The 16937-nt window shown below is 47.6% G+C and overlaps 1 protein-coding gene and 1 long non-coding RNA gene across 2 annotated transcripts in view; one reads left to right on the top strand and one right to left on the bottom strand.

Annotated features, from left to right (window-relative positions):
- Positions 1-1141: 1141 nt before the first annotated feature.
- On the bottom strand, positions 1142-12059 carry LOC116962362. Its single transcript, XR_004407531.2, has 3 exons — positions 11822-12059; positions 10582-10797; positions 1142-7458 (listed from the first exon to the last, which is right to left on the bottom strand). It is a non-coding gene; the product is annotated as an uncharacterized LOC116962362 (long non-coding RNA).
- A 776-nt stretch (positions 12060-12835) lies between these two features.
- Positions 12836-16937, top strand: part of LOC104368568 (endonuclease domain-containing 1 protein) — a 176523-nt gene continuing 172421 nt past the window's right edge. The window contains exon 1 of the mRNA XM_042792580.1: positions 12836-13036. The gene's annotated coding sequence lies outside the window, so the exon portion shown is untranslated. The remainder of the gene's footprint in view (positions 13037-16937) is intronic.

Raw genomic sequence — 16937 nt, 5'->3', positions numbered from 1 at the left:
CACAACATTTTATCTCTGAAATGTCATGCTGTACTGGCCTCAAAGCAAGAAGAACAGACGGTTCATCTAATACAATTATTTTAGGATCCTTTCATCATAAACAGTGTGCATGCCAAAATGAAAACGTATCATGGGAAAGCATTTCTCATTGAAGCCTGAATCTCCTCCCTAATGTTTATTCTATGTCATGGAGAACACTAGGGGCCAAATACACCCTGGGTTAAAAACACTGGCATCAGTTCTTGCAACACAAATCTGGCAGGGGTTCAGGACGTGACAGCCGAAGGAGGCTGCAATCTCCCTTGTACCAACAAACCAGCTGATGCCTCGTGCCAGCGAGTGAGGAAAGAGGGATGAGGAAGAGGAATATGAAGCGTTCCATGGAGGCTCACTCCCTTCTCCAGCTGCTGGCCGGCATCCTGGATCCCTGCCGTGGCAGGGAAGAGGGGTCCCAGGCACCTGCAAGTGCAGAGGAGGTGGGTAGCAGCAACCTCCCACTCTTGTACTGATATAAATCCCCGCATGGTGGTGATCTGTACCTCCTTGCAATGGCTTACTGAATGCCATCCTGGGTGGCAAATCAATCTCTTCTCCATCTTCAAGAACATCACAAAGTCTTTTTCTTGCAAAAAAAAAAAAAAAAAAAAGCTTTCAGTGCTGTTAGTTGAGTTGGGGATGCTGCAAAATTCTCTCACTCTCAACATGTTCCCGTTTAGTGGGCTATTTGGGCTGTTTCATTGCTCCCACATTCTGGGCCATTGTCTTCTGTCTTGCAAACATGATCTATATTTTTCACAACAGTGACACTGCACTTTGTTGTATTCATCTTATTTCCTTGCTGCTCTCCTACCACGGGCCCGGTACAGCTCACTTTCACATCATCTGCAAGTTTATTGGTGGTGATTTTTATCATTTCCTCTGGGTCAGTCCTAAAGACACTGAACAATCCAGGGTCCAAAATAAATAAATGGAAGATTTCAATATCTCTAGTATAATTGAATTTCAAACTACATTATAAGATCTCTTGCTGAAATAGTTTTTAATCCATTTAGTATACCAGATTAGGTTTTGTACCATTTTCCTTTAATTGGGAACGTGTTCAGGAACTGTTCAATAACTTGCAGAAATCTAAATAATTTATAACAGCCTTATCTTTATTAACCAAACTTACATTCTCATTAAAAAAACATCCATTTGTTTGACATGACAGGCTTTCCATAAAACTGCTCAGGCATATCAATCAGGTTAGCATCCTTTAATTCATTACTAACCATAGCCTATATCAGATTTTTTTTTTTTATTGTTTGGGATCAGTGTTAAACCAATTAATTCATAATTACCTGGGATTTTCTTATTATATGAAATATAGTCTTCTGGATTCAGCACAGAGTAGTCTTACAAATTTACGTGCACAGAACCAACACACTCGGGCAGTCTAGCAATTGTGTTGGCCATCATCTCAAACGAGCAGGACAGCAATACAACCACCCCAGACCCATCTGCACAGGATCCCAGCATCACCCAACAACTTGGCGAGGGAAAGACCTCCAGGGATCTCCAGACTCCCCTCCCACAGCAGGGCTAACCTCACCCTGCAGTCAGATTTCTCAGAACCTTGCCCCATTGAGATTTGCAAGGATGGAGATCCCAAAAGCTCTCTGGACTCCTGTTCCAGTAGTTGATCGCCTTCATTGTCATTTATTTTTCCATCTAATATCTGGTTGGAACGTCCTCCGCCACAACTTGGGTTGATTGTCTTTTGTTCTATCACTGCCCACCTTCAAGAAAAATCTGACGTGGTCTTTTCAATAATCTCCTGTGGGTAGTTAAAGACAGCAGTAAGCCTTATCATCTTAAGCCTGAATAACCTCTACTCTTCTGGGTCCCACCAAGTGTTCTCCGTGGGCTCAGCACTGTAGGTACGTGCTGGCTCTGAGGTGGCAAAATGCTCAGCTTCACCAGTAGCCCCAGTGATGAGGAACAGACTGCTCAGATACCGAGAGCTACTTATTTACTGTTTTTTGCCGAAACACAGATTGACAGCTATAGTCATCTGGCTTAAATGCTACCTAAGTCCTTGTACCTGCTCAGCGAGTCTGGAGAGCCTAAGGAAAGCCTTGAGCAAGAGCCACCTGTGTCAAGTTAACGAGAAAGAAGAGGTAGGTGGACGTAGGTGGAATTGCAGGTCTGCTGCTTACACGACCTTGAAGGTTTATGTTGTTCTTTGTTTAGAGATGTAATCAGTTTATGAAGAACAGTGACCCAAAGGACTGGGAGCTTAATTTAATGCATTTCATACGGGTCTGGGTTTGTTGTCTGATTTCCTAAAAGATATCAACAGAATTTTTGGTGGAAAAAAAATAGCATCTGTGTGCTGGACGTTCTAAATCTCATGTTTCAATGCACAGTACACTCAGACCTCTTAACTGTATTTCCTAAATGCCTTTACGGTCTCCCACCGAGCTGGAGAAGGGTGCCTCAGCATGCAGGTGACCTCTGTAATGCTTACAGGAACCATCACATTAATCTACCACCCTAAAAAGTGTTTTAAATAAAGCCTCCTATCTACTCTTTAAATCCAGGCACTGGGGACAAGGGGGAAGGAGATGAGGATATGGAAAATATCCTTTTTCATCCTTCTGGCTGGGAATAAAAGTCAGGGCAAGGACTAGCATATTGCAGAAGAGAGGATGGGTTTAAGAGAAAAATTGATTATTAATTAGATCTGCAATAATAGAGAAAAATAAATAATGGTTTCCTAACTGGAAAATTACCCAAGGGTGCTCTGCAAAGAGAGACTGCACGATAACTGCCTTGCAAGCCCAGCAGAAGGGCTTTAAACTATGTTTGGGGGAGGCTGGCAGCAAAAGTTCAGATGATGGAGCAAAGTTCCTGTGGGAGGAGGAAACTGTTGTAGCTCTCTGAGATTAGACTCCGACGAATAATGGGGAGCAGATTGCTGAGAAAAGGAAGGTGGAAGTTAATTAAAATGAAGGAGATAATAAAATCATGGAGTGTCTTCCTCTGAAGAAAGGAAAGAGTGGGGGAAGCAGAAAAAGGAGAAGACATTAAGCTGTACAAAGACTGGAAACAAGACTAGGAAAATGATGTCTGTAAAGGAAAAGTGTGACTATGGAGAACTAAAATGAGAAAGACCAGGGACAAAATGAGTTTCAATTAGGAAGAGATACAGAGGGTGATAAAAGAATGATCTGTAAAAGTAACAGAAATAAGAAGGCGACAATGGAAATTATACATAACTGAAATAACAGAAAATGAGACAACAGAAATAACAACAGAAAAAAGACTGGACCATTCATTATTTCTTATGATGCACCCCTGGAGAAAAAAAAAAAAAAAAAAAAAAAAGGATGATAAACTGATATTTATCAGAACTACTTTTGCCAAGGGGGTAAGACAATCCAAGATAGGAAAAGAAACAGATAAAATCATTCAGAGAAGTTAGACAAATTCAAGTCAGCAGGACTGGATGAAGTTCCCCCTAGAGCACTTCAGGCACTAGCCAGAGCAATCTCTGACTCATTAGTAATTATCTGGGAGAGCTCATGGATAACGGGGGAGATCCCAGAGGAGGAGAGAAGGGCAAACACAGCCCCTGTCTTTAAAGAGGGGGGAAGAAGGACTTAGGGAATTATACAGCAGTCAGTTTAGCATGCAATGCAGAAAAATAATACAATAAACTGTTAAATAATCAGTTATTAAGCTGAAAATAGAACCATACAATCAACCGGATTGGATTTGTCATAACTGAGCGATGTTAAAACCAGCTAATTTCCATCTTTGAACCCAACAACTGTGTTGTAGAATAAGGGAGAAGGACTATATGTCATATATTTTGAAATAAGCAGGGTTTTTAACACCATTTCACATAACGTTCCCATAAGCTGACCAGGAACTATGATCTCTGTGAAACCATCTTAAGACGTACTTGACAGAAAAAAAATTGTATTCACACAAGAATTACTAATTCCTTTCCTTCAAATTTAGAGGGATTTCCAAATGGGCTCCCACAGGGTTTGGTCCTGGACTTGATTCTAATATTTTCATTAGTTATTTGGATGATGAAATAAAGAATATACAGTTACTCTGGAGGATGCATTCCAAAATGTTGCTGGGAAATTAAAGTAGTAATATAAAATCAACCAGATTTGGTTCAGTAAGGTCATAAGCAACAAATATGTCAATGTCAAGTGGCAAATCACTGGTCAAGCAGCCATTCAACAGAAAAAGAGCCGTGAACAAGATGCTGAGTAGTAGAGAGCTGTTGCAGAAAAAGACAAAACTTATTCTGGGGCATATGAAGAAGAGTGTAATAGGTGAAACATCAGAAGCAATTATTCCACTCTAATGAGGGCTCAGTCAGAATATCAGGTGTGGGTTTGGATGCTGTGCTAGGAGAAAGTATAAGAAAGATGGAGACAAATTGTAGAGAGAGCAACAAGTATTATAAATGGTTCAAAAAACTTGATTTTCTTTGCTTTTTTTCAGAAGGGAAAAAAAAATGCATGAGAATATGAAAACTATCTTCTAAGACAGAGGAGACTTACAAAAAGGATATTGACAATTGTTCTGGGTACAACAGAACTAAATTGGCTTGATTTCCTGAAAAAATCGTTGTTACTAGGTATCTGGGAAAGAAGAAAACCCCACAAATCAAACCTAAAAGCTTTCTAATTTGAAGCAAATTTCTTTGAATTAAAATTTCTGAATTTATTCTTAAGTCTTCCTCTCTGGAAGTTGATTAGCCTCTCTTGGGGATGGTTGGATTCTGCTCAGGGCACTGAGGGGGGATTCTCCAGTCTCTCTCCAGTTCTCCTTTTCCATGACTGTCTTCTCTAGGTGTGCCAATGCTTCCATCTTCCCCGTGCCCACCCAGAATGCAAAACATTGATGCAAATCTTGTGTTTGCGTTTTAGCATAGCTTCAAACACACAGTTGGTGTTAATTAATTATCCAACAACAGGAGGAAGTCAGTGATACCAACTGAAGCACGGAGCTTTCCCCGACCAATAACAAAATCAATCCTTCCTTCTGTGTGTTGCATACTTTCACCAATTTTCTTTTTTCATGTACCAATGTAGCTCCATATAAGCGGAACGAAGAGCCTCTTTTTCTGCAGATCTCCCACAAACGATGTGTGGTTGATGGGGGATGAATGTGGTGCTGCGGTCCTTACTTCCAAGGGCTAGAAAAATCAGTGAGTGCGCTGGCATGCAAAGCAGTTGTGCAAAAACACACCTTGTGTGGCTGGGAAACAGAACATTTCTTACTTTTCCCTAATAAGGAATCATATGTGGATAAAGTTTGCCAGAACTGTTGTTCAAGAAAGGCAGGTGAGGAGGAAAAGGAATGAGGGAGTTCACAGGCTATCTGGAAGGAATATACTTTCTCTGAACTCTGGGAAGATTATGAAACAATCTGCTGGATGTCTCTGGGTAGAGATAAAGAAAGAGAGAAATCAAACAAAACCAAAAGCAGTCTCATGGTAGAGTCTATTGTACATCAACTAATGAAAAAAGGAGATTGAGGAGGGGTGTTTTGAAAAATAAAGGGGTCATGCAATGAACAAGTGCTGGTGGACCTGAAGGAAAATGATACACCAAGGTGAAAGACACTGAATTTTAAAGTGAGAAAGAAGAGGGAAAAAAAAGGAGAAAATGAAGTAATTTAAGATTTTGACTGTTGCTCAGCATAGCCCTTAGGGTCTTTGGGAATTTTCTGGTGCTCTGGAGGTGTTACCTTCTCCCTTCTTAGACTAGCACCAGGTTTTGAATGATCAGATGGCATGGACAGGTTTCTGTGGGCAACTTTCTTCTTGTGAAACACTTTATTTATTCTGTACAAGTAACATGACTGTAGACTGAACTTCTCCATGTAGATCTGCAGCATGGTTTTGGGGAGAGAATGATGTCTATCCATACTTTTGGAAAGGGAGCAACTGAGCACCGGGCAGCTCTAAATGGTCTTGACAGGCAGTATGGAGAGTCACTAGTACCTATTAATTTCTTGCTATATTTTACCTCAAATATTTAACAAAGGCATGATACCAAAGGTTTTCAACTTAAAAATCACTTTATGGACCTTGTATGGTGCTCATAACATCGCCAATCAGCAAATAAATATTTCCCATTCTCAGAAGGATGAAACAGAGGCAAAGAGTTCAATAATTTATGTTTGGCAAATTTTGCTAAGCCTTAAAGGTGAGAACCCCTTTGTTCACTGGAGAAATGAGGTGTAAAATCAATGTTCGTATGGTCTCTGCACTTCTCCGCTTGGTTGCCTGTGGGACGCTGGGGTGGCTGTAGCTAGTGCACTTCACATGTTGCTGAAAAGGTGCATGAGGAAATGATCAGAGAGGGTAGGATGTGGTTAAAGCCTCAGTTTGCAAACTGGAGCTAATGTGGAGGAAGTATATTATGTCTCACATCCATTAAGGCCTCCAGCAATCACCTCCCGCTAAGGCAAAGGAGCAGCAAGAGGAGGAATTGTGACTTCCTGAGTCCCAGTAGCTCCTGGAGCTGTTCCTGTTAATATTCAATTATGTGCTGCCCTGGACTTAGAGCGCTGAACTATGTCTCACTCCAGCCCTGAGGCTCAGCTGCAACAAAAACAGCTGCAGGAGGCCGAGCTGCAGAGAGAAACAACCCCCAAAACAGGGTTATCACACCTCCAGCCGCCTGTGCAGAACCAGCACGTAGGAGGAACCATGCTGTCCACCCCCTGCCTTCTCCATCTCCTCTCTCCAAGCTGTGTGGCTTTGGGGAAGAGGCTACAGGTAGGAGCTGGTGATGCTGTGAGCTGTGGACAGGGTCATCAGACTCCTTTTTCCCCCCGTTTGTCTTCCTGGATGTGCTGATTGACTATAGAACGTTCTACGTGCACTTCCTCTCCATCTCATACCATGCAGCTTCTGCTATGGCTTTTCCTTCACCTCACTCCCCGAAACCTGAGTGCCTTCCATCCCTGCTGACCCACCCGCCCTCTGATAAACCCCTTCCACTTCCAGATCATGGTATTAACTTGACATTTGCAAAAGGTCACCATGTTTGCTCAGCCTGAGAGTTATATTGCTCACTCTTTTGTCTTTTTGCTTTGTAAGCCCTTCAAGGCAGAGGTTATCTCCTAGGGTATGACTATATAATAATATCCAGAAAACAAGGCCCCCGATCTTGGTTGGTGTCTAGCAGCTGTAACAGACATAATAACGTGCTTCTTGATAGGGAGGCTGGCTCCAACTTTATAGATTAATCATCAGAGGTTAATGAATCTTAACTTATATGTGAACTTCTTCCTTCCAGAAGAGGTCGATATGCAGCATCTCATGGTAGAACAACTAACGCCTTGTTTTCAAAGAGTACCAGTGCCAGATCACTCCTATATTTCCAGGAGTCCATTCAGACCATGTGGTATCGCGGGAGCATATGCCACTTGGGACCGCTGCAGGAACAAATATGGGACATCAGGGAGGTGGCACACAATACATATTTTGTGCATCCAGTTTATACATATGAAGGCACGGCTTTTTTTAGCTTGCAGTTTGTCATGCTGAAACCGTTTGTTGCATCAAACTAATTGCAATTGAGATGAGAGCGTATGTTATGCATAGCGTTAGGATTAGCTGTCCTGCAGAGGCTGGTCCAAGCAAGGTGCAGCTGGTAGAGAAAGGACATACAAATTGAGCCTTTGAGCTCTCAGGTGAGAAGGGGTCTGATCCTGACCTGACCATCATCCTTGTGCTTGCCTCCCAGCACACCTTGAAATGGGGATGCAGGGCTGGAGCTCTCCCATGCCATAATTTCAGTTAGGCAGTCGGGAAGGCTCCAGCCTAGGTAGGAACTCACCACGTTTCCTTTCTGTTCATGAGGAGACACCCCAGGCTTGGCTCTTCTCAAGCATAAGCCAACTCTGAGCCCCAGCTACAGCGTGGCTACACCAGAAAGGTAGATGGGCGAGCGGGGCTGTAGGAGTCAGTAGCCTCAAGCCTGTGGCTGAGACTGCTCTTCCCTTGGGGGTGTAGGCATCTCAGCGGCAACGCATCTACTGACCACCTTTGGAAGAGGTGCGGATGGGGGATCTTTGCCTATAGCTTTAGTGCCAAGACCAACAGACCACTAGACTGACAAGCCATGCTAGCTCTAAGAACAGCCCAGCCTGGCTCCTCTGCCATGGTTTGCTTCGGGAGTGACACAAAAGCTAGATCATTCCCCAAAACTATGTGGTGGCATTCCCAGGTACTAACTGTTCCCTTGCATACGGTGATACTCCTTAAACTCCGCTACTATTTTGCTTCGAAAACAACTTGCTCCCTGAACTACCCTGGTTCTTTTGGTTCTCCATGATATCCCCTGCCTGTCAGTGAAAACTATACTAGACAAGATATGGCAGCACTGTGGATAGGCGTAGCTACATATAGATTAATCGGCTGGTACGTATGCGTTGGGTGGCTGGAAGGTGGCTGCCACCCCTGATGTGTTCTGGCTAAGTTCCGCTTCAATTTCTGATCTGGGTCTCTCCCTCCTGCCCGTGTGCAACTTGCAGGAATGTAACTGCCTTTGAAATACCTGCATTCTCCCAAATTCATCCAAAATTCATTAATGGGTTCAGAAACTTTTGGGAGAGGGGGGATGGACACAGATATGAACAGAAAAGCAGCACAGCAGAACCTTTATTTCCTTAGGGAGGCAGCCTAAAGAAATACAAGCATTTATTCTCATCTGTTGCTGAGCTTACGACCCACACAAATAACAGGGAAAAGCGAGCGAGCAGCCGACTGCAGAATGGGAACAGGGAAAATGACTCAGCAAGCTTGGCACCAATCTGGAGAAAATGCAGGTACATTATAACCTTGTTCAAGCATCAATCTCATCCGTGACATGACGTAGAAACAGCAGCTAGTGTAGGTATTTGCATCTGACGGAAACATTCCTTCTGATAAATGATTTAGCTCTGCTTTTGCAAATAGTTACATTCATGAGCAGAGCAGGTAAGAGGCTGCCTTTATGTTTGCCAGCAAGGGAGAGAAAAAGTTCAGTGAAAACCTCTCACTGCTTTTTAAATATCCTTTTTTATTTTTTCTATTATCCGTTGACAAATAGCTGATGAATTATAGTTTCATGCTTTGTTCATGTCATTTTTCCTAAGATCAGTATTTCCTGCTACATCACCTTAGAAACTCGATCAACAAACACTCTGCTCCACATGTAAACACAGCTTTAATTTTCCCTATTTTTGACAGCAGCCAGTGTTTTAGAAACCAGAACATTTCAGGTTCTCTGGGCTATTTGCCTCAATTTCACAATTTGGTTTTGTTTTTGAGGGCCTGTCAGCATTGTTTATACCTAGATCTGTTTGAGGAGTGATGTTTTCATGTGAGTGGCAAAGAAAATATATTAGTGCAAATTGCTTTCTGGAATCAGGCTTTCTTCTCTTCTGTCAAGCGTCTAAATGAAACTGCACTTTCTAATACATGGGAACCGAAGAGTGAAACAAATCAGAAAGAGAAGTGAAAAGGGAAGATTCAGTTTCAGTGACAAAAAAAAACAAAAAAGAAGCAAAGACAACGTTGACGAGTGAGCAGGACCATCTCCAAAGCTCAAGCTCTAATAAAATCAGGAGTGTTATCTCTTAGCAGACGAACTGAAGAACTGTGACAGGCCCTTTAACCATTTCCTTGTGGAATAGCATCGGATCTTGCCCTGACCCCATGACAAAGACCTTTTTTTTTTATTGTGGAAAAATAGGACCGGAGCCCTATAAAGTTTTCTTATTTGCTTTCACAAGATGAGCATTTCCCAGGTGGCTGCTGTGAAAACACAAATTAATCCAACAGCAAACGGGGGATTTTATTTGGCAGTTTTAAAAACCTGCGACAGGAACCTCAGCTATTGAGCCTCCTGTGATCTGCTACAACACAGAATGCATCAGTTAGGGATTAATTTTAAGGCAGATATTAAAACCTCTCACATGATGAAGGATTTTCCTGTATATGCACTTCAATGGGATGCTTTAAATCCTGTGCGTGCGCACATATATGCGCTTGTATGTGCACGTCGGTGTTTATTCCAACCTTTTTCATTCACAGGCAGACATTGCCTCAGGCTTCTTCAGGCCTTTCCAAGGAACATAAACTTGGGAGGGGAGAGTGAGAGAGAAGAGTTGTCTTTAAACCTCACATTTTTGAAAGTAAGTTTTTGAAGGAAACAGGCTCAGGTGGAAGGAGCCAAGATCGTAAAGATTTTATAACTAACAATTTTTAAGAGGAGGTAGAATCCCTGCTCTTTCTTAGCGCAATACTTCCTTGCATAAATTTAAAGCAAATTTCAGAAAAAGCACCCTTTTTACAGAAAGGCATCATTTTGCTTTTCTGCTCGGCTGTAACCCAAAGCGTCTTGGCTTGACAAAATGAAATAAAGCTGTGTGATGATGCGCTGTCACTGCTGCTGCCGCCACTTCTGCCCCCCTGCAAATCTCCCAACATCGTGCACCGATCTCCCCGCCAGAGCCCGGAAAGGGAGAGATGCCTTCTCTTTCCAGACTAAATCATGCGCCAGACAAACTTACCCTTCAGCTTTGTAAAGCACGGCTCAGGTTTGCAGCAAGAGGCTCTGCCTGAGGTGCCGTTTCCGAGGGTTGGTGTGGCTAGGTAACTCTCTTCCCATGACACAGCAGAACAGCAACAGCAGCAGCAGCAGCAGAGTAAAACAGATCGGTTCTGGCAGCACTCCTAGAAGACTACTTTATATCCCAGCTCCAGCATCTTTCTCCTTTAAGGATGATCTGAAGAAGGAAATATAGAGTAAAAAAAGGTGTAGTGAGGTAGGGAAATAAGGCCCAAGGAGGTAGAAAGCAAGATGTGCTGGATCTAGATTCCACGGCAGTGGGACAACCTGGATAAAATGGCAGAAAGGAACCCAGAGATAGAAATCCTCCCAAAATTGGATGGGAAGGGACAGGTAAACAAAGATGAAGTGTAGGGTGGGTAGAGGGAAGACTCTGAGAAGAAGGAAGGAAAGGAAGACGAACTGTTCCTCAGTTGGTTAACTCTTCTCAGCTAAAGTCATTAATAATTTCTATGAAACTCCCGAAAAATTTGGAAAGTAATAGTAGAGGTGTCTGAAACACTGATCCGTAAAACATATACAGCTCATTGCACGGGCACTTGGAAATGAGCGGGGTGCAGCACAGGCACTTCAGCTCCGAAAGCAGGAACGCGAGGGCGAAGGGAGATGATCTGCCATCGTGGGCAGGATTGGGCCTGCGCTGCCTGCTCGGGCAGCTCCGGTCCCCTCCCGGGGCTGACAGTACCTGTGACGGGCATCAGCTAAACTCCGCAGGCAGTAAAAAGGTTATTTATATGGCCCCCTTCAAGAAAACTCAGTGGGACACTGAAGAAACTAAATTCCAGATTTAAAATTGATTGCACCTGTGGGTCATACTTTAACCTGCCGAGGGGCTGCAATTGCCAGACGTAAGGAAGGAACGAATGCAGCATGCTTTTCCTCCTTTAGTTTTTAACAGCAAATCCATCCCCTCCTCCAAGCCAGCCCTCTGAACCTTGCACTGGACAGCCAGTACTGAGGAGATGCCATTGGTTCGGGAGGAGAATTCGGGGTGCTCCCCCAGGAACCTCCCCTGGAGAAAAACCCCACGAGCCCCCCCGAGCATCGCCAGCCTAGTGCGGCGGTGGGACCATGGAGCCAGGTGGGTTTTAGCTCCCTCGTCCTAAATCTTGGGGGTAAGAGGAGAGCTGGGGAAAAAAAAAAAAAAAAAAAAAAAAAAGAAATATATATATATAACCCACTTCAGCACCGAAGGCAGAACAGCAGCCTGAGAAACGCGGCGCTGCCCGCCCGCCCTGCCCGCGCCCCCGGCGGGCTGCCCTGGGGGGGGCCGTGGTTTTCTCAAATGACGGAGAATGTCTTCAATCCTTCCTCTTCTCTTCTCTGAGAGGTGGCTGGTTGTACGCGCAGCTTGTATAATTGCAGCGGCAAGCGCAGAGCCCTAGGAGCGGGGCTCCTCGCAGCATCTCTTGTACGGCAACCTGCTGTGCAAAACCGACGGCGTTAGAGGTTAGACCGGTAAAACGTTTCCCTACCGACTGGCAGAGTTAAAAACAAACAAACAAACAAAAACAAAAAAAAAACCAAACCACGTTCACGACCACCGCACAGCCGCACCGACAGCATCGCTCCCACCTTCAGCCTCCTCAGTCTGATACAAACAAGTTTGGGTTTGCTTTTTTGTTTGTTGTCTTTTTTTTTTGTTTGTTTGGTTGGGGGGTTTTTTGTTTTTTTTTTTTTTTGTTTTTTTTTTTTTTTCAGCACACCGTGCCCGCAGACGAGCACCGGGTCCCGCATCCTCCGGGGGAGAGCGGGGAGGGAGGGTTCCTCCCCGCTCTGTAAAAGGCGCTTGGCCGGTCGGGGGAGAGCAGCGAGCGGTTATTTCCCTTTAGCGATCAGCTGTGCGAAGAGGGGAGGGGAAAAAAAAAAAAAAAAAGAAAAAAAAAATAATAAAACAAACACTATTATTAATGATAAGGACAGTAGAACGAACAAGCGCAGCAAGTTGATTTGACTCGGAAAAGTGAGGGCGGCTCGCAGCCCCCCGGGAGGAAAGGGGGGGTGTCTCAGAGCCCCCCCCCCCCCCCCCCCCAAGCCCGTCCGGGGGGTCCCGCTGTCGCCGTCACATGAAAGTCCCCTTTAAGTTTCCATAGAGAGGCCTCCGGGTGTCACATGATGGACATGATATAATGAAACAACATTGTGGGGAGGGAAGCATTGAGGGGAGCCCGGGAGGAGGAGGAGGAGGAGGAGGAGGAGGCAGCAGCAGCGGTGCCCCCCCCCCCCCCCCCCCCGGGGCCGGCCCGCCCTGCCCCGGGCGCTCCCGCCGCGCCTGCACCTGTCTCCGCGCCCGGCGGCGGGTGGGGGTAACCCCGCTGCCCGGTGGCACCTTCCCCCGCCGAGCCAGGAGAACCGGCGGAGCAGGAGAACCGGCGGAGGAGCGGCCGCTGCGGGAGGTAAGTTACCGGCGGGACTGGAGGGGCTGCCCGCCCCGGGGGGTGGTGGTGGCGGTGGGGGGGTGTGTGTGTGTGTGTGAGGGTGATCGCGCCATGTTGGTGCGGCGGTGTATGGGGGGGGGGGGGGTGCGTGGGGTGTGTTGTGGGGGCCGCGCGTGTTTTTCCCCCCCGCGGAGCGGCGGGCGTGTGCGCGCCCTCCATGTCCGCATTCCAGCTCATGTTGCGCAGATAAAATTCAAACTTGAGGTAAACACTAATCGGAGGGGGGGGGGGGGGTGGGGGGGTGGTGTGCGTGGGGGGGGTTGTGTGTGAGGGAAGGCGGGAGGGGGGGACTCGCTCCATCCCGGCTCCCACCCTTCTCCCTCACTTTTCCCCGCCGTTGCCCACCCGCGCAGCCCCCTCCTCCCCACGCACCTGGCTGCCAGCGGCGAGACCCCGGCCGGGCGCCTCGCGTGGGCTGAGGGAGGGGAGAGGCGGGGGGTGCCCCCCCCCCCCCCCCGCCACCTTCCACACACCGCGCACCCCTGGTAGGAGATGGCAGCTGAAGGGGTACGGCGCGCAGCAGGTGCGCGGGCCGCTGTCGCGACATAGGGGTGTGTGTGTGTGTGTGTGTGTGTGTGTGCTTCTCGCGACGTGGGGGAAGGAGCTAAGTGACAGCCGAGCTGCGGCGTGGCGGTGGGGGGAGGACGGGACTGCGCCGTGTTGTTTTCCTCGCTGCGTGGGTATCCCGAATCGCGCAAAAATAACAACAATCCCCACACGCCTGGAGCGGGGGGGGGGGGGGGGGGGGGGGGGCGCTCCGCATTTCTAAGTGCGTATGGAGAAAACAAGATGTGCGGAAAAGGAGAAAAAAAAAAAAAAAAAAAAAAAAAAAGGGGGGGGGGGGGGTGGAGGGCCGGGCCGCGCCGCCCGCTCGCCAGCCCGGGTCCGTGACACAGGCGGTGCCGCCGGCAGCGGGTATATTTAGCACTTCCCCCCCCCCCCCCCCCCGCCCCGCTCTTCCCCAGACCTCTGCGTGCTCCGCGCCCGGTCGCCGGTTGATGGAGGTGGGGGGGGGGGGGGACACCGGCCGCCCCACAGGTGGGTGCCGGGAGGGGAGGGGGTGAAGCGGCGCGTCGCTTGGGGAAAAGGGGAAGAAGAGTCCTGAGTGGGAGTGGGGTGGGGGGGGAAGGAGAAGAAGGAGAAGGAGGAGAAGGGGCGCTGCTTGCTGCGTGGCGCAACTCGCGGCTTGTTGCGGGAGGGCGGGCGGCTCACGCGGGGGGGTGTGTGTGTGTGTGGGGGGGTGCCTGAGCCCACGGTTGCTGCGTGGGTGGGGGGGTGTGTGTGTGTGTGAGAAGTGGGTGCTGTTGGGGTTGGGGTTGGGGGGGGGGGGGGTCTTCGGGCGAGCGGCCTCGCTGAGGGCGGGAAGCGCGCGGGCAGCGGCCCCCGCCTGGCGCCTCCTCAGCACTGCACCACGGCGGTAAAGGGGGGGGGGGGGGGGGGGGGGGGAACAACAGCGCCGGCCACGCCCACCGCGCCGGGCGGCCAATCGCCGCGCCGCTAGCGCCCCCCCCCCCCTCTTTCCCTCCCTCACCCCCCCCCCCCCCCCCCCCCCCCCCCCCCCCCCCCCCCCCCCCCCCTCCTTCTCCTTTCCCTCCGCCCGCCCTTGGCAGGGCGCGAGCGCGGCCCGCGCCCGCCCACCCGCCTGTTTGTTATGGTCGGGGCCACGTGCCGCCGGCTCAGGCGGTCACGCGGCTCGGCCTCGCGCCGCCCTCCTTCCCCCCCCCCCCCCCCCCCCCCTCCTTTTCACAGCGCCGCGGGAAACCCACGGGGTGAGGGCGCCCGCGGGCCCGTCCCGTGGGACGAGTGACCGGGCCTGGGTGGGCCCCGAAACCCTCTCGCCGGAGGGGGAGGTTGCCCGGGACCCTCTTGCTGCTCCCGCCCCGGGGCTTCGCCCACCGCTGCCGTTAAACGCCCTGCCTCGTTAAACCTCCTGAAGGGCCTTTGCCTGGCGAACGGGTCTATCCCTGACACAGCCTATCTGTGGCTGGCTCTGGCCTCCGGGGAGGGAGGTTTTTCTCTCCGGAAGAGAGCTGTTTATGCCCAGCGAGTTTTATTTATTTATTTATTTATTTATTTATTTATTTTCCCCCTCCCTCCGTGCTATCCTGCATTCATAGCACCTACGTATCTGCCTAGCCCGGCTTCGTTCAGGCGTGCTGCGTTATGTAGGTAACACAGGGGAACGCCGCGAGGATCGTGTTTAGCTATCAGTCTCCTGAGCCTGAAGTCTTGAGCCTATTTATAGGTAGGTTGGGGAGTCTTTAGCATGAAGAGCTTGTGCCGCGTCTGGGTCTGTGGCAAGGTGAGGTATCTTCCATGATGGTGTTCTGTTTTTGACAGTTCTTTGTTTCGGGAAATAGGATTTAATGGACAGCTCTTGAGGAATGGTTGTTAGAAGGTGGTATGGAGAAAGATTAGTCAGTTTGGAGTTGAGGAACGTAATGCCATTTTAATGTAACTTCTCAGATAGCAGAACAAACAGTAAGAGGATACTCGGTTCTAGATCAGTGGCTTTCAGCTTGCAGGAAGCGGACCCTGGCCATCTGCAAATAACCCACGTCAGTAGGAAGCAGCAGAGGAAAGGACATCTGTTTTCCGTAGGCTTATGTTCGTTATACAGATTTCTGCACTGCTGAAGATCCTAGGACTGACAAGCTGGGAAAAAACAAAACAAAACAAAACAAAAAAAAAAACAAAACAAAAAAAAAAAACAAAACAAAAAAAAACCCAAGACTGCTATTCTAGATCACTTGAGATATTTTGGTTTCGAATAATTAGAAGGAGGGGTAGGAGCACCCCCCTGCCGCCAACTGCCTGTTGTGTATGTTCCTATTGTATTGTTTAAAAACTTAAAATTCCATATGTTTTTAAGAATTGCATGATCATTAATAACATCATGACTCTTAAATAGCCTTAAAGAGTTAAATAACAGCAGAGGGACGAGAACACTTCAGGAATGGAAGAGATGGTTCTGCAACTGATGGTGAGAACCGTGCACAGATACTTAAAACTGCTTTGGAGTTGCACTAGAAAGGAGTCTGTTGTTGTTAGTAGTAGGACTTTAATGCCCTATAAATACAGAACATGAGAAGGAGGATGGAAAGATAAGATTCCCGGTTTATATATAAAGTTACTGGTTTTGACCAGTAAATGGGTAGGGGATGGTTGGTGATGTTTCATGTGCTTTCATTTCTATGCCATCGTAACTTTATCGGTGCAGTTTTTTTGCATCTGAAATGGTGAGAGTTTACAGATGCTGACTGGTATTGATGAAGAGGGAGTCTGGCCCTAAAACAAGAAGGGCAGTGGCTCTGAAATGGGTGCGGGCCAGTGGGATGATGGGGGTCGTGCTTGGCATATGCTGTGGAGAGATGATGTTTTGTGTTGGTTACAGGAGTCATTTGAAATGGTGTTACCTGCAGGAATATGTTTATTCAGCCTGGGTAGGATACTTGGTTTGTACGGGCATATCTTCATATCTTTGTATTTTGGGGGGAAAAACCCCAAACCCTACCTTAAAATGGGAAATTAATAGGGAACAGTTGGTTTGTTAGAGATTTGAGAATACTAGGAGGTACACAGTAACAGAGTGTGCCAGCGTCTCTGATTTTTGAGTGTACGTGGAATTGATGCACCAGGAAATTGCTTTCTCTATTTTTGTTGGTGAGATGCAGTTAACGTAAAATGAGCCCTTTGGATCCCATATCCCGTTTCTCTTTAATATAACTTAGATCATTTATCTTCTCAGATGGCTAGAGGAAAAAATACTTCATTTTGTAACTTGGTTCACCTTCAATTGCTGTCAGTTCGTGACAAGGCACGATGTGTGCTGTACACTGTGTTCTACAGGGCTGTTTTG

The sequence above is a fragment of the Tyto alba genome, unplaced genomic scaffold (assembly GCF_018691265.1).
Source record: "Tyto alba isolate M040663 unplaced genomic scaffold, T.alba_DEE_v4.0 Super-Scaffold_2, whole genome shotgun sequence".
Classification (NCBI taxonomy): Eukaryota; Metazoa; Chordata; class Aves; order Strigiformes; family Tytonidae; genus Tyto; species Tyto alba.
Note: the sequence above shows the minus strand (reverse complement) of the source record. Positions and strands in the feature narration are given on the sequence as shown.